Below are 26121 nucleotides of genomic sequence, written 5' to 3'. Positions count from 1 at the left end.
ACATTGGCCGGCAGTTCATTCTACAGCAAGACAACAATCCCAAACATACTGCTAAAGCAACAAAGGAGTTTTTCCAAAGCTAAAAAATTGTCATTTCTTGAGTGGCCAAGTCAATCACCCAACCTGAACCCTATTGAGCATGCCTTTTATATGCTGAAGAGAAAACTGAATGGGGTCTAGCCCCCAAAACAACCATAAGTTAAAGATGGCTGCAATACAGGCCTGACAGAGCATCACCAGAGAAGACACACAGCAACTGGTGATGTCCATGAATCGCAGACTTCAAGTAGTCATTGCATGCAAAGGATATGCAAAAAAAACCTAAACATTACTTTTATTTACATGACATTCCTGTGTTCCAAACATTATGGCGCCCTGAAATGGGGAGGGGGGGGGGGGACTATGTATAAACACTGCTGTAATTTCTACATGGTGAAACCAAAATGAATAAAAATGGAAGTTAGTGAACGACTGCAGCGGGATCTGGATCGATTGGCCAGGTGGGCAGAGGAATGGTTGATGGAAAGTAATACAGAGAAGTGTGAGATGTTGCATTTTGGGATGTTGAACAAGGGCAGGACCAACACAGTAAATGATAGGCCTCTGGGTAGTGTTGTAGAGCTGAGGGATCTAGGAGTATGTGCATGGTTCCTTGACGGTCGAGTCGCAGGTAGATAAGTTGGTCAAAAAGGCTTTTGGCACTTTGGCTTTCATCAGTCAGAGTGTTGACTGATATGTTGGGAGGTCATGTTGCAGTTGTATAAGACATCGGTGAAACCACATTTAGAATATTGTGTTCAGTTCTGGGCACCATGTTATAGGAAAGATATTGTCAAGCTTGAAAGGGTTCAGAAACTATTTACGAGGATGTTGCCAGGACTAGAGGGTGTGAGCTATAGTGAGAAGTTGAGTAGGCTGTGTCACTATTCCATGGAGCACAGGAGGAAGAGGGGAGATCTTATAGAGGGCATACAAAATCATGAGAGGAATAGATCAGGTAGATGCACAGTCTTTTACCCAGAGTAGGGGAATCGAGGACCAGAGGACATGGGTTCAAGGTGAAGGGGAAAAGATTTAATAGGAATCCGAGGGGTAACATTTTCACACAGAGGGTGGTGGGTGTATGGACAAAGCTGCTAGAGCAGGTAGTTGAAGCTGGGACTATCCCATCGTTTAAGAAACAGTTGGACAGGTACATGGATAGGACAGGTTTGGAGGGTTATGGACCAAGCGCAGGCAAGTGGGACTAGTATAGCTGGGACATTGTTGGCCGGTGAGGGCGAGTTGGACCGATGGGCCTGTTTCCACACTGTATCACTCTATGACTCTAACCACCAATGTGATTTTTTTCTATTACAAATCTCAAATTGTGGAGTACCGAGGCAGATAAATAAATGATGGATCTTTGTCCCAAACATTATGAAGGGCATTGTAGATAGACTTAAGCTTTTAATTTATTGCCGTATGAATTTTTGTTTTGTGTCCTGTAATGCGTTCAAAATGCCAATTTAGGATAGTGCTTTTTACTTCCTGCTGTTCAGCGAGAAACCTTCAATGGGATTGGCTGCTCCATCAGCTGCCTTGGTGCCACCACAATGATGAATACTGGGGATCCCCATCAGCGAGAGTCTCCGGAAAAGGTGAAGACCGTGCCGGAGAGACCTTGGTAGGAAGCTGCACAAGTACAGCAACAAGCTTGATCGCCAACTGGAAATTCAGGGCCAAGAATTAAAATTAGGTTCAACAGGCTGTGTTGACGGCAAGGATTCCCGTTAGGATATGCCAATTGGAGAGACACCCGGAAGCAAGACGAGATGTGTTTGCAAATGAAAATCGAAATAAAAATAAGGACTGCTGATGCTGGAAATCTGAAACAAACTCTTGAATAGTCAACGCTGCGGGTCTCGGATCCTTCATCAGCCACTGGCTGGAAATACAAACAATCATTCAGATGCCATACGCCTCGAGATATCAATCAAATTGCAGACGGATCCCAATCTGAAATGTCGCCTATCCAGTCCCTCCAGATTCTTCCTGTTCCGCTGAGTTCCTCCAACGCTTTGCTCATACATATGCCTTACCAGTTAGTTTACTATTCCCAATTTCCTGATCAGGTTCCAATGTAGCCGTGTGGTTATATATGTGAAATTCCTTTCTTTACAGTTCCAGAAGTTCTCATGCTGCTCTCCTGATTAACCTTGGCCTGGGTACATAACAAAGGCCTGCCTCCATTCTTATTTTATTGATAAATCCTCTCCAACTCATTTTCTTCCCTTGCTCAATCTATCGCAGGCTACCTTTGCATTTTCGTCAATGTTTCATGATCCAAATCTCACAGCTCATCCCATGCATCAATGTTACCTTTGCTTCTCTGCTCTTCCCTTGGCAAGTGAAAGGCCATTTACTAATTTCACACCACACTCTGCATTGCCAAAACAAATGCTTTTATTTACTAAATGTGATTGGATGGCACGACAAAATCTGAAATGTATTGTTTCTCCTCAACTGATTGGAAGTACATGACTTCCCAATTGAAGGAAAATTAGTAAACCTCATTGAATGGAATCGTATATTGACCCAGTTAGGGCAAAGAGAACAGATTCTTCAGGCAGAATTCTTCAATGACTATGAACTGCAGATGCTGGTTTAAAACAACGACACAAAATGCTGGAGTAACTCAGCGGGTCGGGGAGAATCTCTGGAGAGAAGGGATATGTTACAGGTCAGGAACTTCAATCAGACTGATTGTGGGAAGGGTGGGGGAAGGTTGCTGGAGGACAAATCGGGGCATCAGGTAAGGTGGTTCCACGATAGGGTGATCTGGTTAGAGATGATTCGAGCCCAAGAGGAATACATCGCTGAGATGCGGGAAACTGGAAACGGACTTTTAGTGAAGTGGGGGGGGGGGGGGGGGGGGGGGGGGGGGGGGGGAAGGAGATGTTTGTAAAAGTTACCTAAAATTGGATAATTCAACGCACTTTCCACTGGGTTGTAAGCTTCCCAAGTGAAATATGAGGTGCTGTTCGTCCAATTTGTGTGTGGCCTCACTCTGACAATGGAGGATCCTTCCAAGTATGTTAATAAACCCAATCTGGTGACTTGACAATTCATTACTTTGCAATTTCACGTTTTCAATCGACATTGGTGATTCTCTGGTTACTTTTCCCACAGTAACATAACTGCTACATTACTGTGAACCAACACCAACCCCCACATTACTATGAACTTGTCAAAGAACAACTTGTTCCCAACTAATGGTACACCTTATTCCAAAGAAAATTGCAACCCTTTTCCACTGATGAGGATTTTTCTTTGGGTATAAATCATTCGATCTCTAAACAAGACACAAGGCATCCCTGGAGAACATGGACGGATGTTTTGGGTCAGGACTCTTACGATCTCTACTTGTTGAGGTATCTCCTGTCAATGGGAGGCAGAGATGGTCACACAAGTGCGAACACACCCAGCACTTATCAAGTAATTGGATTGTGTGGTCTTACAAACCTGCATTTTACAATCAGGGTCAGAATCCAGCTGTTCATCCTAGCATTGACTCTTGTGGAATTCCACTGTTTAGACAAGACTTCCTCCATGTTTTGGAAATTGCTCTACATCAAAAAGGCTTTTAAATTGCCATGGCACTGACTAGTGGAGGTTAATTAAGTTACTGAATTGTGCAGCAAAAGTTTTTATGAAATGCATTTTCAGCTATTTTAAATCAGTTTCGTCATAGGTGACGATAATTTGCACACATTGAAATTCTCCTCTGGTGTTAAACAACACATGCATGCAGCTGCCTTGATGAAATTGCCCCAGGTCACCACATGAAATTAGAACGAATAACACTTTATAAAGTGGAACAAAGGGAAATGATTGCATTCTCTCTCTCAGTTGATGACTGATTGCACTGGATGGCCAAAAATATATACTTGCATCTGTAATTTTTGCACATGAATTTTTGTAGAAGGCATCAAAATTGGAAATGAATTTCTCATGCATTTCACACCAGTGGCTTCATTGGCAAACCCTGAGAGATGCCACAGAAAAAAGAATCCAAATTTCAAGCCAAATGACATTTTTTAAATAAATTGGGGAAAAAAAATTGACATCACTTCCAACCTGGGGATAAAGCTTGTTCTTCTTGCAATAGAAAGCATTTGTTTCCAATTGTCTTCAAGCTTCCTACATATATATGTAAAGAACATCAGCCTGACCTCTAATTGACCTGATTATCTGCCAAGAACAATTAGCTCTAATTGAAGCAGGAAGGCACAGTAATTGCACCTTGTAGACTTAAAGGGACATAACTTGTGTTCCACGCAGCTCCATTTTGGCAGCAGACTGATGCACCAATGAACAATGTGGTTCATCCTTCCCATCAGTTTAAACCAACAAATCACACAGGATACTAAGACTGTGAAAAGGCCTGGTTCAGCTTGGGACCGTTGCCAAGGAGACAGGGAAGAGGCGAAAAGAGATAAACAAAAGAAAACAATGCAAAAAGAAATACAGTGGGAGGAGGAGGGAGGGGGAGAAAGAGGGAAGGAAAGAGGAGGAGAGTGGAAAAAGCAGGTATGTCTGCAGATCTTTAAAAAGATAAACAACAGCATCATATGTAATCTTTGTCGCAATGTGGCAGCCAATTTACACACAGCAATGTCCCGTAAACAACAAAGTGATAACATGCAGATAATCTGCTTTAATGATACTGATTGCAAGTTAAACATTGGCCCTGGGATAATGGGGAGAAATCCTAGCTTTGTTTTGTTTTCATAGTAACATCCGTTTGATATGTCACTTCCATCAAAAAAAGGGACTGAGACTAAAGGGCCTGTCTCACCAGCATGCGATTGCATGCGTCTAGCGCGACCAAACGGAAGCTGAGTTTGCGCTAAGTACGCGCAAAGTTCGCGCAAACTTCAAGCGTGACGTAAGTTACGTCAAACTCACCAATCAGCTGGGCAGGAGGCGGGTCGACTGAATTTGGACGTTGCACGGCGTCAGGCGGTGACGTCATCACGCGACGGCACGCCGGGCGCACGCCATCAAGACGCTGCGTACGCCATCGAGGCGCTGCATACGACATCGAGGCGCTGCATACGACGTCGAGGCGCTACGTACGGCCTCAATGCGGCTGCGGGCCAACAGGCCGCTGTCTTGCGGGATTTTTGGACAGTGCAAGAGGCCAGTGCGATGTCGGGACCAGCCCCGCACAACTCCATACGCCTCCGCGTTTGGAAGTGGGACGGCCCCGCGAGGGCGTAAGCCTCAAGCGACCACGTTTGGTCGCGCTAGACGCATGCTGGTGGGACAGGCCCTTAAGGTCTTCCCAGAGGAAAACACAGTGCTGGAGGAACTCAGTGGGTCAGGCAGCATCTCTGGAGAGAATGGACAGACGATGTAGGAAAGAACATGTAGGAAAGGTTTAAATCGAAGGTAGACACAAAATGCTGGAGTAAAATGATGATAGATATACTGATCAACAGAATGAAGATTTCAGAATTGAGTAAAGTTGATGATGACTTAGATGTCAGCACCAATGTAACCACTTTGAATAAATTAAAAGGAACGATCTCCCAGAGGGTGGCTCTCTATGTCTGATACTTATGGGTGCAAGTCCCATGCCCGATACTCAAGACACACTAATCCAGGATGACACACTAGTGCAATACTGAGGGAGTGTCATATTGTTACAGGTCTGAATTCTGGGCATTATGCTAATAAAGGCTCTCACTCTGTATAAATATCTCATGGGCACTTTTCTGAAGAGCCTTGGCCAACACTCATCACTCAATCAACAGTACCAAGGACAAGATGGTTTATAGTCATCATCACATTGTTGTTTATCGGAGCTCATTATACCCAAATTCTTTGTAGTCACAAGACCTATAAAACATGACTTCGAACCTGAGCATATTACGATCTTTGATTTTCACCAATTGTCCAAACTCACTCAACGTGCAACAGATACAACTGGAAGAGAATCAACATTTCAACTTGTGGCGGTGTAATCCATTGCAACATTAGATTTATTTTTTTCTGGACACATCACATTACTGTTTTGTGTTAAATTGGCAGTGAACAATAGCTAAGTATTGTGTCATTTGACTATTAAAGTCCATAAACCCATCCATGTTTGTAGACAGATAGACACTAAAGGTTAGAGTAACTCAACAGGATAGGCAGCATCTCTGGAGAGAAGGAATGGGTGACGTATCGGGTCAAGACCATTCTTCAGACCAAAGCTCCTATAGCAAAGCAAGATAGTGCACTCCTGCGAAATCAATGGGCGGACGTGTAGTACCGCTACGGAGTAGAACGTCAGCCTTTACATCAGCCATTTCAGTAAACCCGACCCGACTTTGTATATCCCTCTCGCAGTGCAATCAGCGTTGCAGGGGAACAGTTTGTGTGTGTGATATAGTGTTAGATTCATGATTCATAATTCTGTTATTTTTTGTGAATGATTAATATGTTAATAAATTATAATTCTGTTAATTTTCTTTTTTAATGTTTTGGATTCAAAGCCCCTGGATTGGGATCGGACTGTGCAAGGGTGGAGGGGGGCACTGAGGGCAAAGAGGCTGTGCCCACACAGCAGTGTAAAAGGGGAGATCTTTCCAATCCATGCTTCCCTCTTTCTGTCTCCGCTGTGCCTTTTCAAAATTGGTTGTTTATTTTTTCCTCAAAAAGAGAAAGGCGGAGTGAGCGAGAGTGAGGGGCTGAGGCTTGCATCGACCGACCGACCGAGTGAGCAAGCGAGTGTAGCCCAAGGAAAGTCCGCCTGCTCCCCACCCCTTCTGCCCCAACAAATAACACATGTAGCTTGCAAGATGCTGAGATCTGCGAACGGGGAGCAGCTGCAAGCTGTGAACTATGTGGAGGACTCACTGGATTCACTCGAGTCTCTGCCTTTCGATCTCCAGAGGAACGTTTCTCTGATGAGGGAAATCAATGCTCAATCGACGCAGAGGAGTAGTGAAGAGCAGACCGGTCCGGAGTTTGGGAGCCGGGCAGCGAGCGTGATGGGGGAAGAAACCGAAGTCCGTCTGTTCTCAGCTTTGGTTCTCATGCCCACACTCTTTCCCCCCCATCAGTGAGTCTTTTTAACGGGGCAGAGAGAAAATGAGAAGATTTTCACCAAATATCTTTGATTTTTACGAGGATGTTTCCCTAACCGGCTTCTGTCTCCATACTAGTATCTTTGCTCAGCTATGGCGGACAAAGATGGCGGAGAGAAGCCGGTTACGGAAAAGGGGCCCAAAGATTACCCATGAATCTGCCCATGACCCTACTACGTCTTTTTCGTCGAGTGCACTATCTTGCTTTACTATAGGATCTTTGCTTCAGACTAGTTAGGGATTAGGGAAGCGAGAGATATAAACGATGATGTAGAGAGATAAAGAACAACAAATTAAAGATATGCAAAAGAGTAATGATGATAGAGAAACAGGCCATTGTTAGGCTGGGCTGTTTGTTTTTCATATCTTTCATTCATTGTTCATTTATCTCTCTACATCATCGACTATATCTCTCGTTTCCCTAATCCCCAACCAGTCTGAAGAAGGGTCTCGACATGGATGCTGCCTATCCCGTTGAGTTACTCCAGTTTTTTGTGTCTATCTACGGTTTAAACCAGCATCTGCACTTTGTAGGCAGTTGCAGAGGCCGTCTATGACCAATCCCAGAACAAACACACGCACTGCCCTCTGCTGCCCTCGTTCTTCAACCATCTTTGTTGGAAGCTACGAACCCACCGAGTACACAGTTTACACTGGCAATGATGGTAGCAAAGAATCCCAGCCACTAATTCATTAAGGACATTGAGTGTCACGGTAATTGTGCTTGGAGGGAACAGATGTGATGTTCACAATGAACTAAGGCAAGTCCAAGGTGCAACTTTGAGCATAAAGATTAGCAAAAAGGAGGTAGGAGATTTAGAATTAAGTGTAAATAAAAAGTCAAATCTAGTAATTACCAAACACAAAATGGCTGTTCAGCCACGGATCAATTGTGATCATGGTTATCATGGGTGCACATTTGAAAGTTAAGGAATTGGTCAATATTTGTCAAATACAAACTTGCCTCTCCACTGCCCTTCTATCATTGTATTTAAGTTGCAACAGCATGGCATTGATCTTCCAGAACAACATCCTAGTCATTTATAGTTTATCCTGACTTCTGGTTACAATTTTCAAAGCATGAGGGACTTCATGCATAGAGAGGATGGAAATGGTTTCCCAGGCAAATTAATGTAACTGACAAAGAGGATAAAGGTGAATAAAGCCATATGGGAAAGCAACAAGATGATCGCGTTAGCGGAAACAAGGCCATACTCGTCCAAACAAGCGAGGCCTGCAAGATAATCCATGTCTCCGTTAACGCAGAAAAAGCTGCAAAACCATTTCAACCCAGCACAGTGTCGAGCTGCAAGTTTAGTCATTCTAACCAATAGAGACAATAAACTATTAGCAAGTTGTTCTGGAGGATCAGTGGCACAGCAAGGGCAACACTGTGGCAGAGTTGCTGCCATACAGTGCCAGAGACCAGAGTTCGATTCTGACGACGGGTGCTGTCTGTAGGGAGTTTGCACGTTCTCCCTGTGACGGCGTGGGTTTTCTCCAGTTGCTCCGGTTTCATCCCACATTCCAAAGACGTGCAGGTTAGCAGCTTATTTGGCTTCTATAAATTGACCCTAGAGTGTAGGATACAACGGATGTGAACGGGCGATCTATGATCGGCACGGACTTGGTGGGCCGAAGGACCTGCTTTTATGCTGTATCTCTAAAATCTGTCATGATGGGGTAAGTTTGGGTATGGACTAATTTTGAACATTTCACTAACTCTACACTTAACATTCAAATAAATACACTTGACAGCTACGTTCACAAACAAGGCCTCTTAGAATGTCACGGGATTTTGGCCAGCATTATACAGTATTTAATGCAGTCTGCAGACCAACTGCTGGAACAATGACAGGAGCTCCAACATTGAGAACCGCTGAAGTGTGCATGAAATGGTCTTCTGGGAAACCCGGCCTCGCACAAGTTCAGAGCTGCCACGTGTTATCATTGTAGCAATTATGGATACATAGCTGTGTCATGCAAAATTAAAACTTTGTATGGCAAAGCTAAACAATGGTGGTCAAATGGTGCTGGAACGGAAGGAAAACAATTACAGCAGAATACAATACAAGGAAGGTTTACACTACATCAAGGTAAATGGATAACTAGGGGAGTATATTTTATATACCAAATACACCACTAATGATGATAAGGAAAATAAACACTGATATCAAAATTAAGGTGAAAATTAATAATCACGTTGGCAACAAAAACAATACGGTCACAGCTCCAGACTGTTCCGTCACAGGAACGGCACATATGTTAAGGTGTTATTAGCAATAATAAGCACATTAAAATTGAGAACACTAGCAAGACACCGAGAACATGAGCATATACGATTCTCGGTAATGGGCGAGAGGCCAGGCTATCACTCAGAGCAATAAACTGCAGATGCTGTAAATCTAAAACAAAAGGCAAAAAAGCGGGTCTAAATATCCAGCACTTCAGACAGCATCTACTCAGAAAGGAAGAGAACCACCATTTCAGGAAGATGACCTTTGTGAATTCTGATGAAAGGCCATCAACCTGAAACATCAACTTTCCAGAATTTTCTCTATTTACCACTAACTAACTCCATTTGCTCGGAGGAGACTGACGTTGAGAATGGATTGGAACACGTTTGCACTAAATATGCTAATAATACACTAAATATATTACTAATCGGGTTGAGAGTGAAAGATAGATCAACCGTGATTGAATATCGTGGTACACTTGATGGGCCAGGTGGCCTAATTCTGCTCCTAGAAATAAGCAAGCTTATGAATGTTTTAAGGATTTGGACACAAGCATTAAAGGGGTGCTAAGGCTCAGTTTGTTAAGTTAAATATCAAATAAGTCCACTCAAAGGCCAGTACCCGATGCATTGACAAAACATGGAGAATTAAATAAATGTGCGTAGCGTAGGGTAGTGGCGTATTGTTGAGAGTGAGTGTGATCAGTTGTCACCCGCAGTGGTAGGACTCGTAAGTTCATACGTTCATAAGTGGTCTGAGCAGAATTAGCCCATTCGGCCCATCAAGTCTACTCTGCCATTCAATCATGGCTGATCTATCTCGTCCTCCTAACCCCATTCTCCTGCCTTCTCCCCATAACCTCCAACACCTGTACTAATCACTCGAGGCTGACGGAAATGGCCTGCGCTACAGTGATCATATTGTGACTTGTTGTAGAAGCAGTGATGATGTTCAGTATGCAGTGCCTATATCCCATCGTCAGAATCTTTCCTATACTTATGTTCAGAGTAATCCTGATGGAGAGAGTCAACCGAGACCCATAAAAGCAAACAATAACTTATCAAGCTTTTGTATGGGGTAAAAATCACACAAAATATTCCAGGCAGCAATGGATGAGATGCTGCTAAACTACACAAATTGCTGGAGTAACTCATTGGATCAGGCAGGATCTGGAATCTGAAGAAGGTCCCGACCAAAAACATCACCTGCCCATGTCCTCTGAGATAGTGTCTGAATTACTCCAGCACTTTTGTGTCCTTTTGTGTAAACCAACATCTGCAGTTCCTTGTTTCTAGATGAGATGCTGCTGTTGGCCCAGCATTGCTTATGCAACCACAAAGATTGTTTAATTGCCATAGGCACATAGGAAGAAACTTTCAAGTACTTAGTGTCCAGAAGACTACAACACAGCGTCATGTATTAAAAATGACCTTCCATACAAAACGATTTGAGAATAGTTGAAAATGGCTGCAGCTGTGTGATGTGAAAGCAGAGACCATCATCAGAGACAGAAAACTGGGATATTTTACCATTTTCAGGTACGATCGAGGACTATGTTGGGCTTCTGTCACAGGGGAAGCACCATACCACCAATCATTAAAGACAAGCCATGGCAATGGGAGAAAGACCAGCAAAACAAAAGAAAAATGTCAGCTGCAGCTGCTTCTGGTGCATTAGCATGGCTAGGGTAAGGGTTATCTGAGGTAGTTCAAGAGCCTGACGGTTAATGAGAAGAAACTGTTCTTGAACCTGGAGGTAACATTTCTCAGGCTCCTGTGCCTTCTTCCCGATAGCAGCGAGATGTGAGCTTGGCCAGGGAGGTGTGGTTCTTTGATAATATTGACTTTTTTATTTTTTTAATAAAGGCGGTGTCTCCTGATCCCTTTGATGGTTTAGACTTGGGTTTAGATTAATTATTGTACAGTGAAAGGCTTTGTTTTGCATGCGATCCAATCAGATCAGATATACTATACACAAATACAATCAAGTCAAACACACATACGATAGATCAAAAGGGAAGATACAGAATGCAGAAAATTGTGCTCAGCATTGTAGCACATCAGTTGGCAGGGAGATCAATACCACTGATGGACAGGATAATGTCCACCACATTATGCAACCTCCTTCTATCTTGGGTGCTCAAGTTACCGAACCAGGCCACAATGCAACCAGTCAGTATGCTTTCCACCATACATCTGTACAAGTCCGATTGAGGCTTCAGCCACAAACTGGATCTCCTCAAACTTGTGAGGAAATAGAGGAGATTGAAAAGAACCATACTGCAGCAAATCTATGAATAAATCTACAATGGGTGGATGAACTAGATACGGACCCAAATGCGCACACCACTTTGGGATGATACCATCAAAAATACATAGAGTGGGGAAAGAGGATGTTGCAGCCAAAAAAAACTGTAATGAAAAATTGTTGATGAACTCTGTGCAGAACACTTGGGTACAATAAATATGAAGGATATGATGACTGATCTAACATTAACAAAAAAAGGAGACCAGGCCAACACATCTATAGTATGTCAGGACTGCTAAATGCAACACTCCAAGCACAGAATGGCCAATAAGACCATTCCAATGGGTCCAGTGAGAAAGGATTGGGCAATTTCTCAATATTAACTCACAGTCAATGTGGCAAGAGGTAAAGTATGTGTGGTTATGTACTGGACAGAGGAGTCATGATCCGTGATTGCCGTACACATTCTTCCTGAAGTCATAGTATCAGTCTACAGTTTTGAAGAGTTCATGAAAAGCAATGTAATAAAAATGTCACACTTTCCCCGATGTACCTAGGGAATCCGAAAGTCAGTTCACACAGTGAAGAAACGGGTTCTGAATGATCCATTGAACATCAAAGCAGGACTACCCCCATAAAAATCATAACACCACAACGCGCACACTGCATTAAAGAACACTTACAGGAATAGACTACCTGAGCCTTCAAGCCTTCACCATCATTCAATAATATCAAGGCCCATCTACACAACAGGTACACTGAACACGACGAGAACTTGCTCAAGCCTTATATAATCCAGTTATGAAGGAAGAGTGGTGGCTACTTAAAAATGAAAAGCATGGCCTAGATCACATGAAGGTATTGATCATTCCTGATGGATTCTGTCTTTAGATATTTCAGCAGGCCACAAGGGAAACGGAACACAGAATCATGTGCCGAAGATTAATGGTGTCAAAATGTTGTCAAGTTCATGTTGGTCACGATTGGAATATCTGGCCTACAGCCTTAGCTTATAAAAGAGCCATTCAGTCGTGTGATAACAGCAGGGAAGAAGCTCTTCCTGAATCTGGTGGTACGTGCTTTGAAGCTGATGGGAAAGGGGAGAAGAGGGGATGATCAGGATGTAAATCAGGGGTTCCCAACCTTTTTCGTCCAGTTTACCCCTAGCAACTTTAATAGCTCATAACAATATTATTTCACTTATTTATGAACAACTAATGATGAACCCGGTATACCAGAATCAAACAGTCAATCAATGAGAAAAAATATGTACGAATCCAGAATCAACAAATTTACCACCTGGGCAGGCAAAATTTACCGCCTGGGTAAATTTACCCCAGGTTGGGAACCCTTGGTGTAAATAGTCCTTGATTATGTTGACTGCTTTCCCGAGGCAGCGCAAAATCTAGATGTATACAAGTTAATGAGTATTGACAAAAAGGCAAAATATGAAGTATATATAGATGCTACTTTGAAGCTGTCAGCCCTTTAAGGATTGCGTCATGTGATAAGTTCCCTGTGCTGCCACAAAGTTTGCAGAGAATCTGTGAACAGCATTTGAATAAACAGATACACATTTTCTAGGAAGCTGAGCACAACTGGTGCATTCCTCCAGCCGCTCTGCAACAGATATCAGTGGAAGGACACACACTTTACTGGTTTCAAATCAAGATTTAAACAAATCCAGTGTTTTAGTGAAAGTACCGTGCAAGGCAGGCAGCCTGCCTGAAAATGAATTCATTCAGGTAGTTACGAGAGGAATTACTGACAAAAAACAAATTAAAATGCTGTTTCGGTAGCGGCACATGCCGCTGTTAAATTGAAGAGATTTTTCTTCAGCACTCTGTAATCAATGCTGACAAATGCTGGGAATTTACCCCCCCACCCACTCCACGTAAGTACTTGGAAAACGGCAAGTGATCTTCAGGAGAGGCGATGAAACCCTGAGGATGTTTTGCACCATAGTTTGACATGGCCTTTATATAACATTTACAATAAACTCTCAAAGGCACTGCTGACAGTTGGGGGGTCAATGGGCAGTAATTGAGGATGATTACTTTTCCCCTTTGAAGACTACAATGTCGACATAAATCATGGCAAAGTCCACTTTTTTTCCCTCCAACAGAAAATGAACTATTATAAAACAAAGCCTAAAATAGAGAATTTCCTTTCTGAGCACATTTATCTAAATGATTCCAGAAAGCAGACAGTCACTCACCCACACACTTTCTAACTTTTGGAAAGATTGGCATTGCCACAGTTTTTAACGTCATATCATTCATGTCATCCCAAAATGATTCGCAGTCAGTAAAATATTTCTGAAATATTGTTGGAATGCACTAAGAAATGACAGCCAAACTGACTCGCAGTGGTGGCAATGAAGTGAAGATGCTTCATAGCTCTTTTTCACTAACACTGACTGAAAGATGCATATTGGCCCCATGAGAGCAGAGATTTCCCCTTGTTCTTCTTCAAACTAGTGCCATAGGATCTTTCACATGCATCAAAATGGGGTGTCACAGCCCCAGTACAAAAAGGCACATCAGCATTCCTCAATACTGCACAGGAAAGTGAGCCTCGGTCACTAGAATAGTCAAAGCCACAACCTTCGGCCAGAGTGTGGCCCACTGAGCCACAACAAGCACGAGCTTGCATGCAATATGAAGTGCGAAACAGAAGCACACTCTATTAATAGGGGTGGGTTTCATTTCACAAACACACATACATCTAATTTATTGGCTGGGTGTACAGGTGCACTAATGAATGAACAATTCCAGGCAGCCGCAGCGCAAAGAATTTAGTTAATGCTTCCACTGAGGTTCAACCACAACTCCTCAGTGAAGTTCGCTAGAGGGATGGCACAGTGGTCGAGTTGCTGCCTCACAGCGCCAGAGACCAGAGTTCGATCCTAACTACAGGTGCTGTCTGTACAGCGTTTGTATGGTCTCCCTGTAACCACGTGGGTTTTCTCCAGGTGCTCTGGATTACTTCCACACTCCAAAAGATGTACAGGTTTGTAAATTAACTGGCTTCTGCAAGTTGTAAAAATTGCCCCCAATGTGTACGATAGTGTGTGTATGAGGTGATCGCTGGTCAGCGGCAACTCAGTGGGCCGAAGGGCCTGCTTCCACGCTCTCTCTTTAAAGTTTCCAAAGTCTAAAGAAAGAGTGGCATTCTGGATACTCTGCCATTATTACACCCAGATATTTCAATCCACATCATTAGAATTCCCTCCATAAACCTGTTCACCTCTCCCCCTTTAACATGTTTGTTAATACCTATTTCTTGGAGTAGGGTTGTGCCCTGGTATCTGACTGGACAGATATACCACTGCCGCAGAACCACTGTGTGCCTGGCCCAAGGTCACACCGTTTGTTGCAGGGTGTCCTTTGGCAGAGTCTTCTGTTGGAAGCCTGGCTCCCTGCATCAGAGCACTCTCAAGTGCAGCATTCCCTGATTAAAGGGGCTGTCCCACTGCGGCAACCTAATTGGTGAGTAGGAGAGTTTGAAAAAAATGTTGTGTAGAAGATCTCCTTCGACTATGTAGAAAACCTCCTTGGACTATGTTGAATACTAGCTTCGGGAAAATTGGACACTGAATAGTGGAGAGTGAAGACGACCTCCTTCGATCTCCTTCAACTATGTTGAAGACCATCTACGACTACCTTCAATTACCTTTGACTACCCTCACTTAGCTACGAATAACATGCCAACCTACTACGACCTACTTCGACTAAACCTACGAGTAATAAAAGTATTGTTTTTTCCCAGGCGACCTTTTTTTACCTGCGGGCATTTTTCAACATGTTGAAAAATACGCCGCGACCTAGCTGAGGCCTCGGGTACATGGGGACCACTCTTGAACATTAAGGAGAGTTACAAAGACCTCCTAGGACCTCGTGTCGACCATGCTGCGAGTACAAGTCGAGGGCAAACTTATCTGAACTCGCGGATTAGGTCGCCGCAGTGGGACAGGCCCTTAAGTGAGTTCGGTATTCAGACTGCGCATGGCCAGGTCATGGGTCACTTGCTATAAACATTCTCAGTAGCTGCGCTGCTGCGTTGTGCGCAGGCCTGCATTTCGACCGTGGTCGGGCCCAGGTCTCCGGTGCAGTGGGCGCTGTCGAGTTGCTGCGAGGCGGTCCCCATCCCCTCCCGGATGTCCCGCCCTTGTCTGGGGGCTGCCGAAGGTGTCCGGGGTGGCCCTGGCTGGTGGGGCGGTGGACTTGCAGCCGGCGCAGGCCGGAGGCGCTGACTCCAATTCGGCTCTGCCTGTCCCACCTGGTTGGCCGGCAGCCCTGGCTGGCGAGTGGCCGGCATGAAGGGGGGGGGGGGGGGGGGGGGCTGGCTCCAGCTACATTCTGCTCCGCCTCCCAGGGGGCTGTCCCCTGATGGGCCGGGGACTGTTGGCTGCGTCGCTCTCCTTGTCCAGTGGCTGTCAGCTGGCCCCCTCTGTTCCGGCAGGGGCTGAGTGCCGGTCAACAGTGGGGATGCACACGGGGTGCTGCGGTGTCTCGGCAGGTCAGGCAACATCTCTGGAGAAGTGTATTAACCTGAAACGTCACCCATTCCTTTTCTCTGGGGATGCTGCCTGTCCAGCTGAGCTGCTGCATTTTGTGTGAATCTCCGTTGATGGCTGGTGCTCGACTTTCGCCGACGCCTGGCGGGGTGGGGGTGGGGGGCAGTTGGCTGGTGGCCGTTGGGTGGAGCGGGGGGGGGGTTGGCTGACGGTCCCCGGCCCGTTGGGAGGCAGGTTCCTCGAGAGTTGGAGCAGGGTTGGGGTGGTATTGTCGCTTCTTCTCCGCTCTGGCTGTGGGCCGCTGGTGTCCCGTCGGTCCAGGGTTGCCCCGGACGTCACCGGCCGCCCCCCAGGCAGGGATGGGGCACTGGGTTGGGACTTCCAGTGGTGGTTCTGCAGCGCTTGTGGCGCCAAGGACCCGGGTTCGATCCTGGCAGTGGATGAGGCAGGTGTCTGTATGCATGCAGCTGCCAAGAATGTCTCTACGTCGGTTCAGTCTCCCCCCGCCGTCTTCCACTCGCATCTCTCGCTGTTTCACCCCGCTCTCCCGCTGCCTGACACCCCCATTCCTCATATTAAATATATTTTTACATATAATTCATGAATAAAGATTAGAATTTATACACAGATTATGCAGCCAGTGCTTTGTTCTCTTCTTCTTTATAGGGAGTGACCTCTGACAAATCCCACGATTCCTTGCGTTTCTCGGAATACTGAACTCACTTACAGGCACTGCTAATCTTGAGCCCAGCTTCACCTGTTGCAGCTCAAAACTCCTGCAGCCCAATAGATACAGCAGGCAAACAGTGTACCTTCAGGACACTGAAACTGTACGATCAACTACCCATTCACACCAATTCTACTTTTACGGTTTCCGTGGATTGTCACATAGAAACATAGAAAATCGGTGCAGGAGGAGGCCATTCGGCCCTTCGAGCCAGCACCGCCATTCATTGTGATCATGGCTGATCGTCCCCCATCAATAACCCGTGCCTGCCTTCTCCCCATATCCCTCGACTCCACTAGCCCCTAGATCTCTATCTAACTCTCTCTTAAATCCATCCAGTGATTTGGCCTCCACTGCCCTCTGTGGCAGGGAATTCCGTAAATTCACAAGTCACCTTGTATTGGTGCAGAAGCTTGCGTGGTCCTGAGGTCCTAACAACGATGCCGTCTGGTGCTATGCTCCTGGTAGGGCCACCCATGGCAGTAAGATCAAGGGGGAGGTCTCGGACAAAGAGCAATCCAACAACGAAGACCTCAACGGTGGAACAGGCGGAGGATGATGGCACACTTTAGTGGAGCGCCACAACGGCTGGGAAAGCGGATGAAGGCTGCAGCAGAAAAGGGTCTCCAGTCATTTTGGACCCCATGCCACTGGATCCTGACCCAGATCTGTCAAGAATTGTGGTTTCTGTCTGTGCACCAGTCTCCACTCGTTAAACAATGTCACGCACTGGCGTCCTCCAGATAGGGAATCCACCATAACACCCTGGATTAAGTGCTATGGCTATCAGCAAGTGGTAACCGGGGCAGGATTGTGAGATCTGGAAGCCCCTAGTCATGAGCTGGCACATCAGGCGGTGGGTGCTAGATTCAGTTGCTGGACACTTGGAACGAGGCAGAAGAGCCCTTCGGATGCTGCATCCATGACTGAGCAGTCCTTTTTAGGATCCACTCTGCTCACCCCACTTGGGGATAGGGCTAGAAAAGCTGCCCTAAAAATAGCCTGCCTCAAACTTACCGACTGGATTACCACATCCAGAGGTATCACCACAGAAATATGAATATGAACTTTGGAGCATGGAATGTGCGCACATTGATGGATCGTGCAACCAGTAACAGACCAGAGAGGAGAACCGCGATCATCGCTAGAGAACTGAGGAGATGCCGGATTGACAGAGCAGCCCTTACTGAAACCCAGCGGGCAGCCGAAGGAGGAGAAGGGTGGCTACACTTTCTTCTGGAAAGTATAAACTGCTGATGAGCCCAGGATCCATGGCGTTGGGTTTGCCATCAGGAACCAGCTGATCAGCCACTTCTTTGAATTTCCTGTGGGAATCAGGGAGCGTCTCATGACCATCCATCTGGTGCTTGCCAACAACCAGATGGCAACAGTTGCTAGTGCCTATGCCCCTAATTTAGGCTCTGGGAAGAGGAAGCAAAAGAGACCTTCTACACCTGCTTGGACGAGACAGTCTAAAATCCCCAGGGAGGATAGGATTCTCCTAGGAGACTTCAACGCCAGGGTCGGCCAGGACCAACCCTCTGCAAGGGTACCATAAGAAAGGAAGGAAGACAAAAGTGCTGGAGAAACTCAAAAAGTCACCTATTCCTTTGCTCCATAGATGCTGTCTCACCCGCTGAGTTTCTCCTGCATTTTTGTCTACCTTTGATTTTTCCAGCATCTGCAGTTCTTCCATAAACATAGGAAAGGAAGGCATCGGGAACATCAACTCCAATGGAACTCTGCTTCTCAGCAAATGTGCTCAGCACAACCTCATCGTCACTAACACCCTCTTTCGCCAGAAAAACAAACTTAAGGCATCTTGGAGACACCCACGCTCCAAACAGTGGCATCTCATTGACTATGTTATTGTACGATACCTGTAAAAACATCCTTGGGTGCACGTCCAGAAAACACCAGGACTGGTTTGATGAGAACGATACAGAGATAGAACAGCTCATCTCCAAGAAAAGGAAAGCCTTTCGTGCCTGGCTAAATTATGTAACGTGCATGGCCAAGAGCGGATCGCTCCAGAGCCAAGGCGGACGTCCAGAGCCGGGTGAGGGAGCTTAAGAACTCTTGGTGGACAGATAAGGCTCTGGAAATCCAGAGGTTTCTTCAGCGCTACCAAGGCAGTCTATGGTCCAAGCTACTGCGGTTTAAACTGCCTGTGTTCAAAAGACGGACAAGAACTGCTGAAGGACAAAGCAACAGCACCGTAAGGAGTGAGAGAAGGGGGCTCGACGACTACCAACCATCGCAAGTCTCCATTGCCCACGTTGCACCAATGTGTGTGAATCGCGGATCGGCCTCTACAGACATCTGCAGACCCACAAGTAGATGACCCGATGAAGCGGAGAGGACAGTCATACTCATTTCAAGTGACTGCCGATGATGATTTTTTTTAAATAAAAATGTTCCCCTCATTCTCATCAACTACCCAGATTCTGCCACTCACCTACATACTCACAGCAATCTACAATGGCCAACTACAGTGGCCATTTAATCTGCACATCTTTGGGATGTTGGAGGAAACCAGAGCACTGGGAGGAATCTCACAAGGACAGAGGGAGAACCTGTAAACTTCACATGGATGATCATGTTGGATTCCCATCCACCAAAGATGCTGCTGCCAGCAGTTTAGGCAATTGTGTTGGGATAACTCAGGCCAGTCCCGAATTTGCACTGAGTGTAGGAATGGACTATCTAGCCCAATGTGTATCTCATTGGTAATCTTCCTGTGATAGGCTTTAGAGCTTTCTACTAAGGGCACTCTTAATGAGTAGAAATTACATGGGTAGAACAAATTGATGATATCTTTTTGTCCAGTTTAAGAAATATTTAGAGAGATACATGCTAATTATAAGGGGTATGCAATTTAGGACTGAGACAAGGAAAAACCTTTCCACCCAGATTTGTGAATCTGTGGAATTCTCTGTCACAGAAGGCAGTGGAGGCCACTTCACTGGATGTTTTCAAGAGAGAGTTAGAGTTAGCTCTTATGGCTAAAGGAATCAAGGGATATGGAGAAAAGGCAGGAACGGCATACTATTTTTATAGATGATCAGCCATGATCATATTGGCTCTAAGAGCCGAATGGCCTACTCCTGCACCTATTTTTTTAATGTTTCTATGTTCTATGAGAGGGCAGGTTTTGAGGGATATGGACCAAACACAGGCAGGAGGGACCAGTGTAGATGGGACATGTTGATCGGTGTGGGCAAGTTGGGCTGAAATGCCTGTTTCCACACTATGACATTGCAATCAACACTTTCTCAGATATCAAAAATAATCTTTACTTTGAGTTTAACAAAATCCACAGATGGATGAAAAATGTTTTCACCCAGAGGATGGTGGAAGTCAGGAACTCATCTATAAGTGTGGTTCGGTTAGAAATTCTCAACACAGATCAAGTTGGATAATCTTGATGTTCTGGGATCTGTGGACGACTGGTGAAGTAAGGTTAGTTTGAATAGATCTTCATTAGCTGAATATGACAAGGGCGACCGAGTTGCGTAGAGGTGTTGCTTTACAGTGCCAGAGATCCTGACCTTGGGTGCTATTGGTACAGAGTTTGGACATTCTCTCTGCGACGGTATAGGTTTTTATCAGGCAAAGACGTGCAGCTTTGTGGGCTGATTAGCTTCTGTAAATTGTCCTTGGTGTGTAGGATAGAATTAGTTGACCTGCGATCGTTGATCAGCACAAACTCGGTGGGGAGAAATACATGTTTGCACGCTGTATCTCTAAACTAAAGACAGGCTGAATAGCCTCCTCTCTATGATCCTGGACCTTGGGATATTGGCTAGATTTTATGCATTGCCGAGTATCAACAGAAAACTCTGAGTAATCAACAAGCCTCTCTTCCAGGTATTAAGTCTCAAATTGGTGGGAAACAAAAGAAACATGCACAGCATCCAATGCAATGTGACATATTTCTAGAGTGCCCATTTCAAAATGGGTAAAGCAAGTGTGTTTTCATGGCAAATGCTGCCTTTGCCAAGGCTTTCACCGCCACTGAAGTTTCCAGCCACGTAATACATTGGGCAATCAACGGAATCAAGTCAATGTCATCAATATTCTGCTGCCCTAACCCCACTCCCAAAACAAAACTGCAGTGTGACCACAATTATGCTTTAGTTATCCGAGTTAGCATTCCTATGGATATACTTAATAGATATTTTGGGTGTAATTTCACAGCAACCCACCTAAAAAACCCTAAAGAAAACTGGAGAACAGCCATTCGGCCCCTTAAGCCTACTCGTCCAAACTGCATCAAGGAGGAGAGAAAGATGGGGGAGGGGGGGGGGGGGGGGGGGGGGGGGGGCCAAGCCGGGCAAAATGCCATAGCTTTTAGGTTGCCTGGCGGGACTTTCGGTGGCCATTGGCAACAGGCAAACGTTAATTTCGAGCCCTGATATCCCAGCTACACTAGTTCCACCTGCTTGCGTTTGGTCCATGTCCTTCCAAACCGGTCCTATCCATGCACCTGTCTAACTGTTCCTTAAACGTTGGGATAGTCCCAGCCTCAACTATCTCATCTGACAGCTTGTTCCATATACCCTCCACCTTTTGTGTGAAAAAGTTACCTCTCACCCCTCATCCTCCTGTGCTCCAAGGAATTGAAACCCAGCCTACTAAACCTCTCCCTATCCCACACACCCTCAAGTCCTGGCAACATCCTCTGAAATCTTCTCTGAACCCTTTCAAGCTTGACAATATCTTTCCCATAACATGGTGCCCAGAACTGAACACAATATTCCAAATGCGGTCTCACCAACGTCTTATACAACTGCAATGTGACCTCCCAACTTCTATACCAGGGGTCGGCAACCTTGTTCTGCATAGGGGCTAGGACGCATGTCTGTGAGCGGATGGCGGGCCACATCTATCACGTGTACACATAGATCCCGCCCCGGATGGCAGGCATCAAATCATGTGTTCACATGGATCCCGACCCTTCGAGGACGCCACCCGGAGCACTGGCCCTTAGTTACGGGCGCTCACGAGCACAGCGTACCTACGGTCCATTGCCTTGGCTCTGTTCTGAAGGCGGTGGCTCAAATATTCACACTTACTCGTCCACGGCCTATTGACAACCCCGATCCTGACAGTGAAGTCCAGACACAGAAGGAGCGCAGCCGTGCCGGCGGCTTTGCGCAGGATGCAGTACAGCCAGAGCTCGGCCCCACTCGGTGGCTCTGCAATTGTGGCCGCCAGTGCAGGCCTCCTTGCGTCACCGCGCCTGGGTGCCTCGGGCCCGGGAGGTATGATGGAAATCTGCGGGCCAGATGAATATGGAAAAAAAATACACCTGCGGGCCGGATGATTTCGGGTTACAGGCGCATTCGGCCCGGGGGCCGTAGGTTGCCGACCCCATGATCTATCCTCTGACTGATGAAAGTCAATGTGCCAAAAGCCTTTTTGGCCACTTTATCTACCTGCGACTCAACCTTCAAGGAACCATGCACCTGTACTCCTAGATCCCTCTGCTCTACAACACTCCCCAAAGGCCTACCATTTACTGTATAAGTCCTGCCCTTGTCAGACATCCCAAAATGCAACACCTCACACTTCTCTGTATTAAATTCCATCAACCATTCCTCAGCCCACCTGGCTAATTAATCCAGATCCTGCTGCAATCGTTCACTACCTTCTTCACTATCTGCAAAACCATTAACTTGTTTATCATCTGCAAACTTGCTAATCTTGCCCTGTATGTTCTCATCGAAATCACTGATGTAGATGACAAACAGTAACGGGCCCAGCACCAAACCCTGAGGTACACCTCTAGTCACAGGCCTCCAGTCGGAGAAGCAACCTTCCACCATCACCCTCTGCTTCCTTTCATGGAACCAATTTGCTATCCATTCAGCCATCTCTCCTTGGATCCCATGCAATCTAACCTTCCAGAGCAGCCTTCTATGTGGAACCTAGTCAATTCTCCGGCCAATTCGTCCAGTCACTTTGTGCCCAAGAATTCATCAACTATGGTCTTGTGTGCATCAACATTCAAGCATCCACAGCTCCCTGAACTAAGAACTGAAAAGATTAACAACGCTCTGGGTGAAGAAATTGTAATGCACGATCCTAAACCTCTTATCCTAGTTTAGTTTAGAGATACGGCGCTGAAACAAGCCCTTTGGCCCACCGAGTCTGTGCCGACCAGCAATCCCCACACATTAACACTGCCCTACACACACTTGGGACAATATACATTTATACCAAGACAATTAACCTACATACCTGTACGTCTTTGGAATGTGGGAGGAAACTGAAGGTCTCGTAGAAGACCCACGCGGTCACGGGGCGAACATACAAACTCCGTACAGAACGCACCCGCAGTCAGAATCAAACCTGGGTCTCCAGCGCTGTAAGTCAGCAACTCTCCCGCTGCGCCACCGTGCCGCCCATAAAGTTCTAGACTCTCTGGCCAGTGGAACAGTCAATTATTAATAACCCTCTCAAATAGTATGTTCAATATTTCAGAATTCAGAATGGCAGTGTTCTGCAATAAACACCACCACCTGGGTCGAAAAACCATCTACTTTTGGCCCCGGTAGGAACATTGGCCTTAAATGAGTTACAAAGAAGCACTTTACAAAATTGTAAGTTATGTCATTAACCTATTAAGCTTAAACACCATTGACAGTTAAGCAATGGACCAATATTCCTCTTTGAAAAGCAATGCTCTCTGAAGGCCCTGGCTAATGAGCCAGATAGTAGGCTGATCTGTAATGGATCAACGCTCCATTCACCTAATTTTGCATTAAAATCCACCACCACAAATACGAGAGGTTTTTTACCAACCCTTCCAAAACAATATAGAGATTTTCCCCTCAACATTTGCCGAAACTTTGTTTCATGTGAAAGAACACTGAGAAATTAGAAGATACACTGGGTTTTGAATGCTCTTAAAGAGTCATAGAACATTGGCCCTTTGGCCCAACTGTATCTCAAAATGAAATGTCTCGCCATTTCACACGGAGCACACACACAAGTTGTCTGACATGGAATGTAAAAACATCGAGTTAACAGAGTGCCTGGTTTAGTGAATAGGTCATCGAGTAAATCTGTAGAGAGGTGGGCAATATGGGAAAGGGGTGGTGGTGGGATCAGGTGACAGCAGGTCCTTTGCTTCTGAATTAGGAAGTTAACATTAGCCATGTGGAGAAAACAGAGAAACTCAGCTAGCCAGGCAGCATTTGTAGGAAGAGAAACGGCGTTAATTAACATCTCCAGTAAAAAAAAAAAAATCCTTCATCAAAAACGCTACCCTGAAACAACTCTTTCCATGTGCCTGAGATGTTCAGTTTCCTTGCATTTTCCAATTTTAATTTAGGTTTCCAGTATCTGTAGTTTCTTTGTTTTTTTTTTTGATTTTCATTACCTGAAAGTGTTTAGAAAAGCAATGCGGTTCTATCGAACAAAAAAAAAAGTAAACTTCTTCACCCTCCCTCAGCAAGCATGCAAGAATGAACCTAAAGTTACAAATTAAACAGCTCACAACTGGGGACAAAGTTTGCCCTTACCAGTAAGGTCAGCCACACGCTTGATAGAAAACAATGCGACATTCTCAACATCAACATGCTCAACCTTCAAAACAGTGCAACTCTGCATGAACCGCCAATGGACCTTGCACAATTACAAGAGATATTCCCAGCTTTTAAAAAACGAGATCACAAACAGATTAAGATGCAAACTTTTCCCCCTAAATCCTCATGGGGCGGGTGTTTTGCAGGGGGTGGATTGGTAGGAGAACAAGGATTTTGAGTTTAATCCTGTCTATTTATTTTATTTCAGAAGTTTTGTTTTCTTTTGTTGGACCTATCTGAAAGAAGCTACTACATGCTGGAGTTATCTACCACAATCCACCTCGATCTCCCACTGCCAAGGCACTCCCCCACCCCCACACAGTGTACTAAAATAATCTGCAGGGGTCATGGCGTGAAGAGAAGCAAGTGGAGCATGCATGACCTGGCTGCAACAATATGCATGGGAGCATACCCAGGCACATAATGTCATCCTAAATGTTCTCCAGATCCTGCACACTCCAGATCCTGCTTCTGCAGGCAGGGCTGGGAAGGCAAATCTGTGCATTAAACCATCCACCCCAGGCAACACAGGAGGTGATTTGTGGAGAATAAAAAAAGATAGTGATTCCTGCAAAATATTGCTCAAACATTGTATTTACTTACTGGTGAAATTCAGCTCCATTTCCCTCCATCTTCACTCACCCTCCTCCATCTTCTGAATGGTGTTAAAACAAGGGAGGTTAGAATCCTAGTGCAGTTCAACTGCAGAACCTGTACAATGAACTATTTTATATACATGAGGACCTGCCAATGCTGTGCTTGTAACAAAGGAAATCTAGGCACACACCTTCAGAAGCTTTGGATCTTACATCTACAAATTAAATAATAAAAATTGGAGTTCGAGAGAGAGGAGAGAGAAAGCTTTCCCAACTGAGATCTGGATCAAATTACAGCACACACAAAAAGGAGAGGCCCCACCCCATTCTTCTACAAGGCAGGCCAGCACATCATTGAACAAATCTCAAGGCTGTCTCTCTCTCGCTCGTTCTGTGTGGCTCCTGCTTTTACAGAGAATTAGCAGATCATTCAAGTCCTCTCACCTCCCTACCCACCAGCTCTTGAGCTCAAATGAGACCAGCTTGCAGCAACCATCAGATGTAGAGAGAGAGAGAGAGAGAGAGAGAGAGAGAGAGAGAAACAAAAGAGAGAGACAGACACACAGTATCTGCTGCCTCGTCAACACAGCTTTAAGAGACGCACACACAATAAAGCTCCCTAGTCCTTTTGAGCTTCAGGAGCAGCCATTTTACCTTCAGATCTTCCATCAGCTCCTAGCAGTTCAAGCCTCCAGCCAGCTTCACAACATGGCCCCACTTATCTCACAGACATCTCAAGCAGCTCAGGCACTGTGAAAATTGTGTTTCAAATTCCAAGCTAGCTCCTCTGCCAATACCTTGCTGAGAGAGATGTCAAGCAGTGTTCCTGTCTCTGGGGAGGTGGTTTATTTCACACACTCCCCCCACCACCATATTTCTTCCACTCTCTATTCATCTTGTTTTTGTGTCCTGCACTGATCAAGTATGCATCTCTCGCTCGCCTTGAAAGGTGCTGTTTACCAAACCGAGTGCATTGAAAGGCACAGATGCATGAGACAAGGTGAAGAGTGATTTATTTTAACAATACATGGCTTGAACCCCTCTTTCTTCCTGCCCCTCCACCAAGCACCACAAGGAAA

At 45.4% G+C, this 26121-nt stretch overlaps 1 protein-coding gene across 10 annotated transcripts in view; it reads right to left on the bottom strand.

Moving 5' to 3' along the window:
* Positions 1-26121, bottom strand: part of znf462 (zinc finger protein 462) — a 135121-nt gene that overhangs the window by 56287 nt on the left and 52713 nt on the right. Inside the window, exon 3 of one of the 10 annotated variants that reach the window (XM_055632546.1) lies at positions 25050-25101. The exons of the other annotated variants lie outside the window; for them this stretch is intronic. The gene's annotated coding sequence lies outside the window, so the exon portion shown is untranslated. The remainder of the gene's footprint in view (positions 1-25049; positions 25102-26121) is intronic. 10 annotated transcript variants of the gene reach the window in all.

This window comes from Leucoraja erinacea, chromosome 3 (assembly GCF_028641065.1).
Source record: "Leucoraja erinacea ecotype New England chromosome 3, Leri_hhj_1, whole genome shotgun sequence".
Lineage (NCBI taxonomy): Eukaryota > Metazoa > Chordata > Chondrichthyes > Rajiformes > Rajidae > Leucoraja > Leucoraja erinaceus.
Note: the sequence above shows the minus strand (reverse complement) of the source record. Positions and strands in the feature narration are given on the sequence as shown.